Here is a 17418-nt window from a genome sequence, read left to right as displayed (position 1 = left end):
ATCAGATCAGGATTTGTGATCTGTGAATATCTGGAGGGGTAAAAAAAGTGAAAGCTTTGAACAGACTTCATTGACTCTAGCTTTTTACCTTCCTTGGTTAAGAAGTTACATGGTTTGAAAGAGTGAAACATGAAAACAGAGCCAAAATAAATAAATCTGTCTAACTGAGGTAAGACTTGGTAGGTAATGCAGCCACTCTGCAGGTGTATTATATCTGAACCTCATGAATATTTTATATAATCCTTTGTAGAGTAACTGCATACTCTTAAAAAAGCAAACCAACAAATCAACGCTCATGAATCATTTATATAAAATAGATAACACAGAGTGGGGAAGGAACTGGCTTAACAATTTCACATACTGAGTACAGCAAGCCAACTATAGATTTATTGAAAAATTACTTTCTCTGCTGGGGTAGAATAGTACTTCTACCATAAACAAGATTCCACCAGTGCTTAGCAAGCACCAAAAAGGCAACAAAGCCAATGGGGCTACACCAAGTGTCACCTTTAAAGGTCTTTTTCTCACATGTTCTCACTCTTCACTCTGCAGTTAAAGGGGATTTTTCCCCTTCTTAAATCAGTAATCCCATAAGCACTACCACCATTACTGATGGGCTTGGCCTTGACCAGTGGTGGGTCCAGCTTGTGTCAGCTGGCCTGGAATCCATCAGACACAGGGAAGGCTTCTGGCAGCTCCTCAAAGAAGCCACCCTTGTAGCCCCTCCTGCTACCAAAACCGTTCTGCACACAAACTCAATGCAATAGGTAGCCAGAACCTTCCCTTTGAATGTCAGAGTTGCCCTGGGGAGGAAAAACAAGCTCAAACCAAAGTAAACAAAAAAGTGCTGTAATCTTGGTTTGTTTCCTTGGGAGTTGTCAAATGTTAGGGTGCTCCTGCTGAAGGAAGAGCAATAGGGCATCTGAGGTACGAGTTATGGACCAACAACTTTCCCCTTCTCTCCTTAGGACAGCAACAGGCCAATTTCTAAGGTTCCCAGCTCTTTGGTTCTATATTCCATTTACGTCCACTTTTTCTTTTATTCTTTCTGTGGTAGAAACAGCTCAAATTCCAGTTCAAATTTCTTGTTCCAGGAGGCAAAATCCAATTTTGCCTATCTTGCTGAGAAGTCCTGAGATTTCCCTGTTTATAGCCATGATTCTATGGGGATAGAGAGTATTTTCTGAACATTGCTGGCTTTCTCTGTGGGTTCTCCATGTTTATGATTTTAATTTGACAAAAGCTTAATGTTTCCTTGTAGCTGAAGTTAAACCTGGACCTTGCCCCTGAATATCTTCCTAAGCTTTGCTAATCACCTCTAAACACTTTTTCTGTGAGGTTCCTTTGAAGCCGTTTCTTGGTTATAAATGACCAAGTTTGCAAAAGACCTTGTAATTGGAAAGGAAGTGAACAGAATCAGACTTTATGGAGTCTTTCTATAAAAGAAAAGAGTTTTGAGACTGCAAGTTAAGAGTAATTATTTGAAATCTTACTCCTGGGGAGAAAAAGTAGTAAACACTGTTACATAAATGAGGGTAGGAATATAAGCAGGGACTGCACTGTTACAGCTTGGAGTTGTTTTTAACTTCTTGCATTTTTATTGAGGCAATACTGTTCAAACTTTTAGTGCTGCCTGTCCGGGGAAGTGTAACCCAATAGCATCTGGTCCTTTGCTGCATACAGTCAGTGACCACTTTGTATGCATTATTTCTTTAAATAAATATTCAAATGCAGGGCACAGGTTGTGTAAAAACAAACCAGAATAATGGATGCCTTTCCCATAATCACACTGGTGTCACAACTGACACAAGTTATCTATCTACCCTGTCATAACAGAGCATCTACTGCCTTTGAGTTACAATCTCATTTCATGTTGCTGATAAGTTTTTTTCTAGGTTGCCAAATGGAAAAATAATTTTCTGGGGAAAGTGAGATTCTCTCATGGGAAAATGGGTAGGAACCCTGAAACTGTGACATGAGCAGGGGAATGTAACCAAGACATTGGCTGTGGATTTTTCTTCCCCTAGCTTGCTGCTCTGGAGCAGAGCACAGGGCTTGTCCTCAAAAACAACGCTGTCACTGCTTTGCTTTAACTTTCTTTGTCCTGTTTTCTTTCTTCCTTTTCTCTCCCATTTACCTGAAATGGAACTCCTTTGACCCAAGGACACAGTTGATGCAAAATCTAGCCCACAGGTCTCAGAATTCATAGGTGTCTCTAAAGGCTGACTGTAATGATAATTTTCATTATCTAAATAATGGCATTTCCTTTAAATTTTTTCTCATGGTCATTTGCAAAGACCCTAAAGAACCTTGTCCAGATCAGCATGCCCATAAGTTTAACTCAGAAAGTTTTTTAAAGTGTAGAAGCATTAATGTGTTCAGTGATGCTGCAAAGCCTGTGCAAGGCACAGTGTACTCTATTTTTGTCGCTTCTCAACCTTATTAGACCTGGATTTATCTTAAAACCTATAGTTCATGGCATGAGGAGTTATTTTCTACCAAATGAAGCACATTTCAAAAAATATTTAAAAGATCCTCAGTCTCTTTGGAACTGAGTTGTTTGGAACTCTGAAAATAGAAGTTCACTATTGGAATCCAACTGGAACATTCAGTGATGCTCTGCATTGACTTCCCATCCAGAAAAATATTAGTGGAAGCTCCAATGAACATAAATTTAAATGAAGGTTCTATTTCCCTGGATTGGAAGGAAACAATATTGTTTTGGTTCATATTAAAAGAATTCTTCTGTTGATGCTCATGCAGCATATTTTGTGGTAAGCTGGAAATATGAACAATCACTGCAGGGTGAACGAAATAAATGATAGAAACAGCTAAATAGAAAAAGTTTGTGCCACTGAAAACCAGTAAGTTTGGTATGTTTGTTAACATCTGGATGCTGTTTGTGAAGAGATGGAATGATGGCTGATGGGAGCTTGGAAGGAAAAAAACCCTAGAAGGGTATTGAATTTCCTATGCCTGTTTTCATGCAGGCTGAAGCAGCACTGGACTGAACTGGTGCATTTTACAACATCTGAAACAGCAACAGAACAACTGTAAAAACATGTAGTGATGAAACAAGGTGAGGTGGTTTAAAACTACTTCTCTCTTAAAGTGAGATGGAGCATGTTACTTGGCTAAAGAATGTGCTCCAGATTATGTAGTCTGCCTTATGGGAGGAAAACACCCATCCCTTTCAGAGATTTCTTTAGACTTCAGGCATTTATTGAAGCCTGTGCATTGATATTTTGTTCTGCTTCATAATTGCTGCGGAAAAAGTAGTTAAAAAAGAGAGAAGTGAATCTCTACAAGCAGAACTATTGCTCTGTTGCTGATATTCCTTCTAGCCAAAGCTCAGGTGCAAGGTGGGATACCAGCAGAGATGTATGGACATCACTACTTGAGCACAAAATATGGAGGAGGAGAAAGCTTGGGTAGATAAAATCCTTAGGGAGCATCTCATGTCTCTTACTGTCTACTTCTCTACAAAGTGAAATCAAAAAATGTTTGACAACTCTAGGATTGTTGGACACTTTGCTAATCAGGGACACGTTATAAACATTGCAGAAGAAAAGATCACAAAGGTCCAGCTTTAATAGCATCTAATTCTGCACATCTACAGTTACAAAAGCAGAGCTCATAAAGCTTGACTTTGGAAATGCGTTTAATGTGCCTTTGCTGCAAGCCCCTCCAACAGCAAAACTACATCAATATGAAAATTCTTTTGTCTAAGCACTTTTGGATGTTAGTTAATAAGATTCTGTGCTGACTGCCTCATCTTACAGTTTAGAAATACTTTCATCCAATGGCTGAAACGCTGTCTCTATTGAACTCAATGATAGACTCCTGTGCATGTCAGAAGAAACAGGATTTCACTCCATGTACTTTTACAATGGACATTAAGCTGTGATGCTGTCCATATAATCGGTTTTTTGTTCCTTGAATGAGCCAGAACTTTTTTTTGTCTACAAACTATCACCAGATCAATTTAAAAATGGTGTATGCATAAAGCAAATAGTAAGGAAAACCATGAACTTTAAAAAGAAAATCTAGAAGTTTTCTATATGTTAATTGTCCACAAGTGTCATCATCTCTTTATTTATAGCTGTAGTTTAGCGAAGTGTTTTTAACTGTTTCATTTCTTAAACTACTACTACTACTATCTGTACAGATGGAGTAGGACGCTTACCATACCTAGCACAGTGAACAGGATATAATAACAGTCACCTTGACATCAGTGTACAATGTCAAGGTTGCAAAGCTCTGTTGCCCTGTTTTGATAGATAAAACCTGGAGGAAAGGGAGATTGTTTTTTTTCAGCTTGGACCATGTCTTTTTTCTATGTAACATGATGCCCTGGTTCTGTTTTTCAAAAATGCAGGTTTCTGCCAAAAATGACAATTTAAAGGGCAGCACTGAAAGGAATTATTACTTTCTAGATACATAGGTGCCTACGAGCAATGGCTTTGTTTACCAAAAATATTTGCAGGCTTTACTTTTTATTATGAGCAGCTCAAGATATCACTGGCATATTGCTGAGAAAGACGCATTTTATGTAGCAGGCTTTTAACTCAATAAACTGGATGGGAGAAGGAGAAGGAAGAAAGAGATGTGCTTTCTGAAAAGGAAGTACTTTAATTGTAAAGATTTGTTTTGCTTTAAGAGAAGCCATCCTTTCCCCTTTTCTGTATCTCCTCTTCCCTGATTTAAGAAGACAATACTGATCTCTTCTAAACAGTCTCTGCTCTAATTGTTCATAGTTTTCCTTCAATCCCTAGTCAACAGTCCTTACAGGTTAGAAATAAAATGTATAACAGGCAGAAGGGTGTTACCAGGGGTTAAAAGTAACAATCTTGTTGTCTAAGATGTGATACCAGATCATTAGGCTGTGGCCTGCCTTCTACCATTTCTCTCTCCTTTAGGGTTTCAGGTATGTAGCTGTTGTGTAGAGAGCTTGTATTGAACGTTTCACTGTGCAGTGTGTGCAGCTCGTTTATTTTGATTCAGAGCATAATCCATTTGGTGCTTTATGAGGTTTTGGTGCCTGTCTTGTGCATGCAGCTCTGTGATTTATGTTCCTGTAGGAATGTTGTCTATTAATAGCTCTGCAAAGTAGACACTGACTCTCTGGGAGGCTGCTGTGATAAAAAGCTTTATCACAGAAAGGTCATGTGCTATTTCTATTAACTCTTTTGATGAGATTGAGAAAAGGCTGTAGCCTTATAAACTGTGGATGAGACTGGAGCAGAGGCCTCTTAATCCTGTCCATGAGAGTAATACCTCCAATAGTCTTGCAAAGATACAAAGGCTCAGATCCTGTACCTAAATCCCATCAATCCCACCAAACTCAGACTAAATGAGATGAGGAAGCACCAAAAAACTTTTGTGTGTCTGGCCTTCTGACCTTCTATCTTGTCCTAGTTGTTGAGTAGGACATATAATACTCATAGTAGCACTGTTGGAATCAATCTATAAATAGGGTGTGGTTGTTATTTATGCAAATACCTTAAAGAGAAAGCTACTTTCAATGACAGACTTTGGTGTTAAGATATAATTCCCTTGTCATACTTAGTACAGTTCTCTACAAAATCTTCCTTGAAAAAGTAATTATTTAATCTGTTAGGAGGTAATGAAGTGCAAGCATAAATTATTCAGAAATACACAGAAAATAGTGGGCCTCTGGACTCCAGTGTTGATTTCTCTTCTCAGGCTGATATATGCCAAGTTTACTTTAGGTCTTTTATTTATATATGTGTCTGTGTCTACAGTTATATGGAACTCTGCTCAATGATTTAGAAACTCTGCAATTGAATGTTACGGAACACACATCACTTTCACAGCAGTTTGTGGCAAGAATCCCATGAGAAATGGTTGAGACAGCATAACTTTGTTGCCAAATAATAATGTTTAGTGACTCAGAAACTGCCATCTGTTATGCAGACTCATAGCTTGATCTCTGCATATTGAAATAGACCTTGAAACATCTGCAGGTCTCCTCGTAATGTTTAGGCATCTACCTAGCTGGAATCTTCCACTTCATCCTCAACCCTTCCCCCAGAGATATTCACTTATCATGGCTCTTTGGGGTTTTTAACCTCCCATGGCAGACTATCAACCGTATCCACTTTCTAAAATATCTCTGATTTCATGCTCTTGATGAAATGCTTCATTTCAGCCACTATAACCTGATATCTCTCTGGTGTTCCCAAGGTGAAAATTATCTTACAGACTTTTTAAATCCTGAGGGGGAAATGAGAGTTCTACCACCTGAAGCACCAAATGCTCCTGTCCAGATGACAGTGTTTGTCCAGTGTCCAGTTTCCTGTTGGGCACCTGTATTCACCACAACAATCCCAAGCACATCTCACACTGGGGATGTAGCTGTGCAGCCCTTTCTGGAGCTGCTGTCCACTCACTTGACATTACCCACCTGCTCTAGGCCTTGCTTTCTGGGTGCCCCTTGGAAGAGTGTTTGTGTCCCTGAAACTGTGCTGCAGGAGCAGAGTAAGACACAAATGGTCTCTGGTAAACTTGCAGATCTTCATCAATCTGACTCTGAAGTCTTCTGTGTGTTGTAGTCTTAAAAAATCCTGTCTGGTATCTTCCCACCCCCCCTTGCTGCTTGCCACTTCTCATAGCACAGAAGTAACCCCAGTCCCAGCGAGAAATGCTGAAGGAGGAAAGTAGGTCATTGCATTAAATGATGAGGTGTTTGGGTTCCACTCTCTCTCACACTGTTGTGATTTGCTGTGCAGAATCCACTGAGATCTTCCAGGCAGAGGTGAGCCACAGAAGCCTACTGAATAGTTAGCATGGCTTGACTTTCATCTTAGATTTTCCTTCTCTTGGGGAAGGTGAAGAAGGAGGCAAGGAACAAAGGCTGGAAGCTGAAAATAGCATTAGACCTGATGGAGATCTGTGCAACACAGCTATGAAATAAGGAATGAATGTAGGGGCGCTTGTGAAAGCACGTTACATGCTCTGTTCCATTCCTATTATGTTAGAGTTAGAGTTAGAATGTTAGAGGAAGTGACAGGCGTATGGCTTGGATGCTTGGGTTTGTTTTTATACACTGAAAATGAAGGTCAAGGAATTGAGAGAGTGCTCCAAATCACAGGTCAGCCACAGGCAATGCCTTTCTATTTGTTTATTCTGTAGTTGTTCCAGTATTTATAAAGATGTTGTAGTCCAGGAAAATGTCCTAATACATTTATATGATATGATATTGGCTAAGGATAGGAATAATCTACAGCAACACATTAAGTTTAGCCAGAAACTGACCTTGTCTAAATATTACTACAAGATTGAAGTATCTTACCAGAAGAGAGCTATGAATAAATCTTTTCAGATGTACAGAAGAAAGAGATTTTGCCTCTGATGTTGAAGAGAAATAAGATCTCTATAAAGGAGTAAATTACATCTGGAGATAGATGCCCTCATGGACAAAAACAATGATTCCTCTTAAACAACTTTGCACAATAGTAAAATTTCATTTCTTATATATGATTTTTTTACTGCTCACTACACAAAAGGAGGCATTGTTTAATTAATTCCAACACTTATTCACATTTTGAATTTACAGGAAGGTTTGAATACTTAATGAAGATGATGATTCATGAATTAAACATCCCTGAGAAGCTTTCACCTCTGTCTCACCAGTGAAAATCCAGATATATGATCCATACCACACTGCCTTTCCCCTGTTTACTGATAGTATGTATCCAGGGTGGGCACAATGGCAGATATTTGAGCAGCCAGGGCTGGTTTCCTTTGAAAGGACAGGTAAAGGGAAAGATGCAGGCAAAGGACTGAAACTGGGGGCAGGGCCACAGAGCTGCAGAGAACCAAGATCCTGCTGTGGCCCTTGGGACAGCCTTGGCAAAGTATTAAAACATAGGTCCAGCCTATACTATAGAAGTTTTGCTGTGATAGAAATGTCAGTGAGGAGTGAGAGCCTTTTTCTTGTGTGGCAATAGTAGTAAAGCCCATTTGGATGTCCAAAGGCCATCCAAAAAATCCCTTTGTTGCCATAGCATGTTCTGCTTAAGGACTAGATACAAGCCATGGGAGCAAAAGAACTTTATTTTTGGCCAGCTTCTGATTGTGCATACCTTAGGAGGAATAGCTGGTATGACTGTAGTTTTTAAATGCAAAAGAACCATAGAGCAAGATTTAGAAGCACATCTTCTCTTGTTTTTGTCCAGGTCTGATCATGGCATGTGGGTGGGTTACAGATTAATTCATGATCTAATTTTTGCTAAGACAACACTCAGATTAGTTCAGCATATTTGCACCAACATTTCGGGAAGAAGTAGAATTGTTTCAGTTTATATACAGCACAGAAAACTGCCTTGGTACCACATGATTAAAAAGTGGCAAGTGTGACTTCAATATATTAAACAGATTTTCAGGAGGGTTTGGGAATCAGCAACCAATAAATCTATATCAGGAAAACTGTAAGAAATGTGGTCAAAAGTAGACACACAAGGAAGCACATGAACAGATAAGGTATGATACAGAATTATCATTGCTTTTCCAGAGGGATCTCATCCTGTGGAAATTTAATAGAGGTTTCTGTAGGGTAGTTACTAGCACGTGTGAAAAGCTGATATAGTAGGTCTGAATTTCCTAAACAGCTTTTGTCAAACACTTGAAAATGAACAAAACTGCTAAGCAATGTGATCGTTCTTATATGAGTCTGCAATTAATTAAGAAACAGGAAACAAAGTGTCAGATTCCATGGCCTAAAAATAAGCACTTTGTGTCACCTGGGATGCTCCATGATATCCAAGACATCTACAGGAAGCTCTCAGACAAGACCTTGGATTTAAGGGAAATGTGCATGTTGGCACTGTACAAGATATGCAATACACAAAATTGCATATGATGTTTTTCTTTATACACTGGGTCTCACTTGAGCTGTAGGTACAGATAATGGGTTTCTGCAGGGAAGGAGAACACTGCAGTGTCCTGGCCATCAGTGCTACAGCCAAGGCTGCCTGGGCTGTTCATGAGTGACCTGAGAAAGAGGGATAGACAATGATGAAAGGAATTTCAGGGAAGAAACAGAGCTTGCCACAAAATGGTGTCAAAAGATCACATTTCATAACTAGGTCATAAAGTGTCACCTGACACTCACTGTTGATAAAAGCAAAGTTGTGCACCTTGGAGAACAGCCCCAATTTCACATATACAGTGATAGACTGTGATGTAGTTATTGGCAATCACAGAAGGCCTTGGAGTAATTTTGGACAGTTCTATCAAAATGTCTGTTGAGTGCTCGCTGAGGGTCAAAGAGGAAAAAAAGTGTATTAGGTAGTGTAAAAGATGGAATAGAGCAGAAAAATGGGAGAAATAGTGGTGCCACTGTACGAGTTAATGGTGTACCCATCTCATGAATCCTCCATTCCTAAAAGGGATGAGTAAAGAGAACAGATACAAAAAAGGAAGGCACCAGGGATCAGAGATATAGAGTGGCTTCTTTCCAAGGCATGACTTAAGAGGTTACAGGTCTTCATCATGAAAAAGAAATTACTAGGAGGAAAGAATATGACAGACAGCTATCAAATAAAGAGTAGCAGAAAAGGTAGACAGGGAAAAGCAATTCACCTTTTTCTCCACTGTTATTACATGCTGCCAATTGCAAAAACAGGTTGAAAAGTTCAGAATAGGCAGGAGAATTTTCTTCCGTGATCCCTAACTAAGCTCTGGCAGCCTTTGCCACAGGGCGTTGTGGGGACCGAAACTCTACTCAGGTTGAAAAGCAACCAGAGGAGCTTAGAGAAGCAAAGTCCATTAGCACTTAGGACACATGAGCATATGCTTCTCCTTTGGGAATTCCTGAAGCTGTTGATTGCTGGGAGTGCATTCTGGCAAAGCACCACTGTGTGTTTAGCCTATTTTGATAGTCTGACTTCAGCATCTCTTACTGGTCTCTGGGCAAGAAAGGATAATGAGCTGAAGGATGCAGCAATCTGTCCTAGTATAGCTGTTCTTATACAGCTATACTAGTGTGTCTTTTTTACCTGTGAGAGAAGTGCCTATTTGATTCAACAGCTCCCCTGAGATACAGGTGATAAAAACAATAACTTACATCTGGAAGTGAATTAAGCAGTGTCCCAGTTTTCCATTCTGCAAACCTGTGAGGCTGCAAGCAATACAAGCAGTACAGGATATTAATGCTATTTCTTATCCACTAATACCTTTCACCTTTTCTGAATGCTGCATTTCTCTAAAAAGCTTCAGTCTATCCATCCTCTAGTGATCTCTTGAGCTACTTGTGTTTTAGCTTGGTGTAAAAGTGAGCTCTTCATCCAGAAGTGAAGGAAATTGAATAACATTTTTTAGACCTTATTTGGAGCTCTTTTACCCCAGTTGAGAGAAATACTCCCTTATTATATAGATTTTACAAAAGCAGGGGGGAGGTGGTGGTGGATAGAAACAAAACTTCTTTTTGGGTTTTTTTGCATTTCTGCAATGTGAGCTTCATAATCCTCACAATGTTAACCTTGCTATCAGCTCTTAACTTCAGACAGTATATTTTGAAATACATTTTTCTCCATTTCTGATTCCTGACCCTCCAGTTTCTTCAGTTTATGATGCCTTTGTGGACTGGCAAAACACTCTCCAATTTCTGACTTGCTACAAAACAAAGATGGAAATTACTAATCCACTTCCAATTAAAATTCCATCTTGCATGGGTTTGTGTAGTTACCATGATTTCTTTCAAGCAGCAAACATATCATAGAGTCCAAATACTGAAGGAAGATGTAACTGCTAAGATGTTGATAAGATACCATCTAGAAACTAATATGGATTTTTTCATACAGGTGTTGCTTGGACTAGCCAACAGGAGAAGCTCTTGGGAAAAATTGTTTACCAAATGCTCTTTGGTGTTGCCTGATTCCCTTTCTCTGCCATAAGCAGACAATGTGTAAAGCAATCAGTTAGGAAGTGGCCCTATGTCCACCAAATTATCATAGGCATAAATGACAGCAAGGCCACCCTGTCCTCCCTGGTTTGTTTTTCTGTTTCGGGATTGGGGTCTTTGGATAGTTTTTGGGTCTAGGTTGTTTTTTTGAGTGTGGGTAATTTTAATGAGTTAGAAATGTTTTCTCAGAGGAAGTTAAAATTCATATTAAATTAGGTTGTCACATAGGCCACGAATAAATACAAATCCAAATTAAAATACTTTTTATAACAATTCTTCAATATTTTTATTGGACAGTGCTGGTGCAAAGGTGGTAGGGCAGAGATTTAATGGCAGAGTGAAGTCAGTGATCCTCACTTACCTGAGATCAGATCTCTGCAGAAGTGAACAGATGCATTCAGTCCCTGGGACCACAAGGGCCAGTGCCTCCTATTGGTGGTTTGTATTATCCATATATTTGAGAGGAACCTACTGTCTTTCTTCAATTTTTATTAAAGCACTTAAAGGAGTAGAGAGGTGAATCCTCACTGGATTAGCTTCTTTGAAGAACAGCAATCTTCTTGTCGTTAGTCACTGCTTAAGGATATTGAGATCTTGGAGAAAGACAAACAAAAAGCTGAAAGCTATGAATTTATTTGGAAGAAAGGGAACCATTGAGTAGGAGTATTCACTCTCAAGTCAGTTATCTCAGGAAGAACAACCGATGATTTGGGGACAGAATTGCATTATCATTATCACAAATTCATAGATGGTACAATAAACAGAATTGTTAATTTGATACTTTTTCTCCCTCTCTTTTCAGAGTAACAGAGAAAGTTTCTCAAGAATCTAGATAATGAGCTTTGCAATGAGGCCTCAGGAAATGTATGAGTTAACTGTCATCTTTTATGTCTGTCATGGATGAACGAAGAGTGGCTGGAAAATTTAATGGAAATAAAATATCTGCTCTGCTGAATATGGAAAATATAAGCATGAACAATCAAACAATTATTTGCTACTTGAATGCTGTGGTTACATGGCACTGCTCACTGGGGAAGGTATAAATTGAATAGTTTTACAGTGCAAGAACACTAATTATGCAGGAATTGTCTTGGAGCAGAACAAAATGCTGCAAGCACCCTTGCTATACCATCACCCTTTACCAAAGGTGAAACCAAAAATCATTCCCGTTTCTCAATGGCACATCTAATAAGGTACTGTTATGTTAGGATGTACTGTATTTTATCCTGAATGTGGTTAAAATGTCCTTAGTAGAGAAAGTCCAAGTATTTGTTGCTAGGGGTAGCCAGTAAATTGATAGATCATACTGTACTGGCACAGCCATCAGTAAATCTCAGTATTGAGTTTGGACATGACAGTTTTTCATTAACTTTATTATTTCCCAGAAAGTTCACACAGGAGGGCTCAAACCTATTTTCTTCTGTCCCAAAAGCTCCCAATAGCTTGTGGATCTGGCCTTAGTCTTGTGTTTTTCTCCTGTTTACCCCTGCTCCCATTTGGACAGTGAAAGTTATTGATTTGCAACGCTTTTATAGCCTATTACTATTTTTGTGATTCTATGGCAACTAAAATCCTTGAAGAGGATGTGGGAATATTCTGTCTTTTTTTTTTTTTTTTTTTTTTTTTTTTTTTTTTTTTTTTTTTGACAAATATCTGTCACTTGGTTTGCCTACTCATTCCCTTGTTACTGCCTACATAGCCTTCAGTTCTGCCCTGGAAAGATGGAAAACTCACAGAGGCAGGAGAAAACCTACTCATTAGTGCTGACATTTAGAAGCTGGGGGTGTATTACACAATTTGGCTGCCTTGTGGGGAGCAGTTTATGATATTTCTGCTTCCCTCTGCCCCTCACTCCCATCCCTGCCCTGTGCTTCATCATTTCTCCTCAGCTGTACTGATAAGATTGTTAAAAAATAATTTTTTTGATGCTTCACCTCTGAAAGAGATGGCAAGTAAAGAGAAACTTGTATCTCCGAGGCCAAACAAGCTGAAGTGGATGGATCCAGTGGTGTAGTAACAAACTGCTTTCTCTGCTCCAGGCTGGACTAGATCCCACAAGCTATTCATGGCCCATTATGCCAAACACTGTCCCTACACATGCATTCCTGCTGATCCCTGACCAAAATGACTGCAATAACTGCACATAACCAGGGACAACGTGCTCTCAGATGAAGAGGCGGTGGGTGAAATGTCCAGTTAAGCTCGCTGGACAGTCACTGCATGCTGACTGTGTGCCACCCAGTAGCAAAACGTCCCACTGCCCATGCAGTGATGTTGATGGTGTTTTCCTAGAGGTGTAGGCACTAGTTGAAACCAGAAAAGACATGAGTGATATCTCAAGAATTTCAAAAGGAAATGACACATGGTGAGAATTCTATCTGTCACTCCAGGCATAGGTGTGTGGGTGTTATTCTGTATGCATGTTCTCAGGCTGAGGATGTTGTTGCTAACTGTATGCACCAGTGATGGAGGTATTTATTTTTGCCTGCATCTGTGTAAGTCTGATGAAGTCCTCTCGGTGGTGACATGTGGTGTCAATGTTTGGCAGATTGTGGAGCTCACCAGTTTGGCTCAGGAAAACCTAAAATCTGATACTGAATCAAGTGAAAACTGTGTTGGATTGTTTGGGTAGCCTTACATAGAAAAATGTCGGTTTGTGTCTGTGAGACCATCTCCTTCTGTGGTCACAGCTGAGCATGTGCTGCTTTTAGTAGACTTGCTTTATCACGGACTAGGTGTCAGAAAGCTATCAGCCTCAGTTGCTCACTGCTCTACCCCTGGCTGTGCTTCTTGGCTCAGAGGGTCTTGCCAGACTTCTTTCTCATTCCTGGGAGAGTTTGAGTATCTCTTGACTACATCTGTCCATTGATGTTTGGTGTTAGGTTATACAAACTGCACAATGGAGGATGAATATGATTGTGGTGGAGCAGAGTGTAGCTACAGGGGTTTCTTTGGGTTGACATGAAGGTTGAATTCATGGAGATGGCTTGAGCAATTACTGCCCTTAATTCACACCACCATTTTTTTTACAGAGGTCTTTATCAGTGCCAAGCAGAAATAAATGTGACTGTGAGCTGCAGCTTGTAAACAATGCATAAATTCTAAGTCAGTAATTTTATTTCATGTTAATGTGTCAGACTGGAAACTCTGGCAGGTAGATACTCTATCTGACAAGCTCTTCTGCAGGAGTGGTAATATTTGAAACAGAGTAGAAAGAACAACTGAGGGTCATCCAAACACACTTTGTTGTGAATCAGAAGCTTTTGTTTTGTGAGAGAGATGGATGAAAAGGTCTTGATGTGGCTTGATGTAATCTCATTTAAAGGGGGTCATCTTTTTCCAGAGAAACTGACATTTAACTCGATGTAATTTTCCAATAGGATAGTGAAAACTAAGGTCTCTGACCTAGCGAACTGATGGCCTGTTGAAATATCTCATGGGAGTCAGTGTTCTAATAAACAGAGCTTACAAGTTCAGGCAACAGTTATGAATTTCAGTACTTTTATTAAGACTGCTGTTCAAGCTTTTTATAATTTATGGGCAATTCCAGTCTGAGCTAAGTTATGCAGCTTCATACCCTTGTATCTGCTGGCATTTTAAGAGTGCCCTGTACTTGGTGATGGATTGCATTCCCAGAGTGCTGAGGAGACTCATCAGGATGGTGCTGCCTCAGGCTACAGATATCAAATACATCAAATCAGGAACTCTCTGTTATGCACATTTGATTTGATTTGATTGGCTATAGGAAGGTTACACACTCATCTGTGAGACGCTTCCAGGGTCTGTTGAAAAAGTCTTCCCAGGATATTTCCAGCCAGGTTTGCTTTGAAAGCTGCTGCTAAGCACTGGCTTTCACAGGTTTATACTGCTTTGGGTCGTTTCTCTGTTTAAATACAACATCCAGTGCAATGCTGTAAACAAGGGAGCAAACAGCTACATAACAATAATTCCCAGGAGAGAATGATCTGTTAAAAGGGAAAAGTGCTTGTTTTGTCACAGCTGAATTACTAATATTCCTATAAATTGCTTCTCTGGGGTTGTGTAACGTGTTTGGCAATGTGGCAATAAGAGATGTTGAAATGGGGAACAGACTTAGAGGAGTAGAAATGGAAGGAAGCCAAGCCAAAATACACAGTGAGCCTTTTCCAAAGACAGGTCAGCAATGATCCAAGTGTATTCCCACAAAATGGAAGTTCAGAAGGGAACTGAAAGCAGTGGAAAATATTGCATGCTCAACTTATGTTACAAACTTCGGTCACTCTGAGTTCACACTGGAGAAAAAATGTTTCTAGAGCTCAAGGTCCTTTCTTAGTAATTTCTTTTCCCTTTTTCTTGTCCTATATTTAAATATTTTTGTATTAGGTAAACTAAACTAAGTGGAAAAAAATTAACTATTTTTCTAACACAGGCAACCTTAACAATAAAAATACTACAGAACTTTTCATGACAACATTTGTCAGGATAATACCTCCATTTTTCCTTAGGAGGAAGTCAGCTTGAAGGAGAAGTTTTATGGAATATGTTTCCACTTGGCTTTTATCTTTATTTTGGTCTTAAAAATTACTTGCTGCCTGGCTGGTTTCTGCCATCAAAGCCCTGTGCTGGCACATCCCTCTGTTTTCTGCGAGTAGCCCCCCTGAAGAAGACTTTGTCATGCTTATTAATATTTAGCTTGTCTTTATTTGTAAAACTGCTGTTTGCAGTGTGCATATCTGGTACCAGTGTGTTGATATCTAATCATAACCTAGATGCAACCTAGATGTGCTTTTCTTTTGTTTGGAAACAGACAGAAACCATTAGAAAAGATCAGAGAACAGCCTGCTCTACAGCTCTGACACTACAAAGAGAAAAGACAACCTAGTAGTACTAACAGCATCAAACTTCTGGCACTGATTACACTCCTAAGTCAAGCATTATTAATGGAGACAGAGATGCTTCCTTTATTGAGAAGGGGATTTATAATGGGGGTGTAATGTAGATAAACTGGCTGACCCTTAGGAGTTGCATCTAACTCTCACTATTACCTACAGAGAACCTGAAAGACTTCTTGTTGGCATCAGCAATTAGATCATGTGAATATCCACCTCTACCTCAATTTCTCAGTAAATAAGGAAATGCTATATCACACTCGTTCATGGGGTTTTATTACTCTCTTCAGAAAGCAGACCAGACTTCTTTGTGGGTTGTGCCTGCTAACAGTCTCACCAAAAAAAAAAAAAAAAAAAAAAAAAAAAGTTAGTAACCTTCTCCCCTTTCTGACATCTGTAGTTGGTCAGGTTGCCCATCTCTGTTTTCTTATCCCTGTATTCAATTATTCTGTTGTCCTAGACAGATCTTTACATGTGTCCAAGACAGACTTTACGTACACTCTAAGTGTCTTCAGGCTGGAAGCTGCTGCACTTACCTTATATTGAAATAAAGGAGGGGAAGAAGCATCTTCCTGACCTGAACAATCTTGGACATTCCACTGATTTGAAACTTGAGACAGGGAAATTCCTTCTGCAGGCTGGTCATATCAAGGTGATCAGCCTTGCTAGTGCTCTGGTCCCTTTGTTCCTGCCATGCAAGGTCTGAGGTCAAACTCAGTGTCCTGGTTCATAAAGGCCTAAATAACTAGGGATGTAACAACTGCCAATTTTGCCCTGTCAGAGCATTAACAGAGCTCTTTCCCACTCTGCCCTTTAGTGGTTATTGTACACTTCTACTCTGTGGGCTTTTTCCTCATGGAATTAGGTGTGTGATGCCCCATCATTCAGGTGGCTGCTCAGCCTTGTTGAGGTTGTGGGAACCATGATTCCTTGCAGTGTCATGTTTTTCCCAGATGCTGCCACAAGGAATTTGTTCTTAGTCTTGGTAGAAAGCTCCCTTTCTCTCAGTCCTGGGAATTCAACCTTTTACTGATGTAGCTGGTTTACAGTTACAGATTTCTATACCCATTGGCTCTGCTTTTTTAAATCTGGTCCTTTAAAATATGCTATTAAATGACATATTGCTAGTGTTCACTGTGTAATGTGACCATAGGGATAAGAGGTATGTTTTTCTCAAAGACGTATATTAAGAAAAACTCATTATTTGCCTTTTCAAATTATACACACTGGGGTCTCTAGCTGCTCTGGAGAGCAGCTTCCTAGCTGGAACACTGAGTCCATCATCCTACCACCTCTGCCAAGGAGAAAGAGATGAGCTGGCCTTCTTAGAGCTCATGGAGAAGCAAACTAGCAAACTGGGTTTTCTGCTGGAAAACCCAGATTATTTCAAAAGCAAAATGTCCAGTTAGGGTGAAAAGCCTAAAGGTATATTTCACAGTATAGCAAGTGAAGAAAGGCATTAAATCAGATTGTTTTTATGGTGCTGATCAAAATATTTTGGAATAGTTTTTTGTACAGAGTAGGAATATTTCCTTCTAGCTCAGGGCAGAATGAGCCTGTGTCCCCTCTCCTCTGACAGAGCCTCATGATATTTACAGTTTGACAGTCTTGCACTTCAGTTCT

The sequence above is a fragment of the Zosterops lateralis genome (genome assembly GCF_965231275.1).
Source record: "Zosterops lateralis genome assembly, chromosome: 1".
NCBI lineage: Eukaryota > Metazoa > Chordata > Aves > Passeriformes > Zosteropidae > Zosterops > Zosterops lateralis.
The sequence above is the reverse complement of the archived record's forward strand: the minus strand, read 5'-3'. Positions refer to the sequence as shown.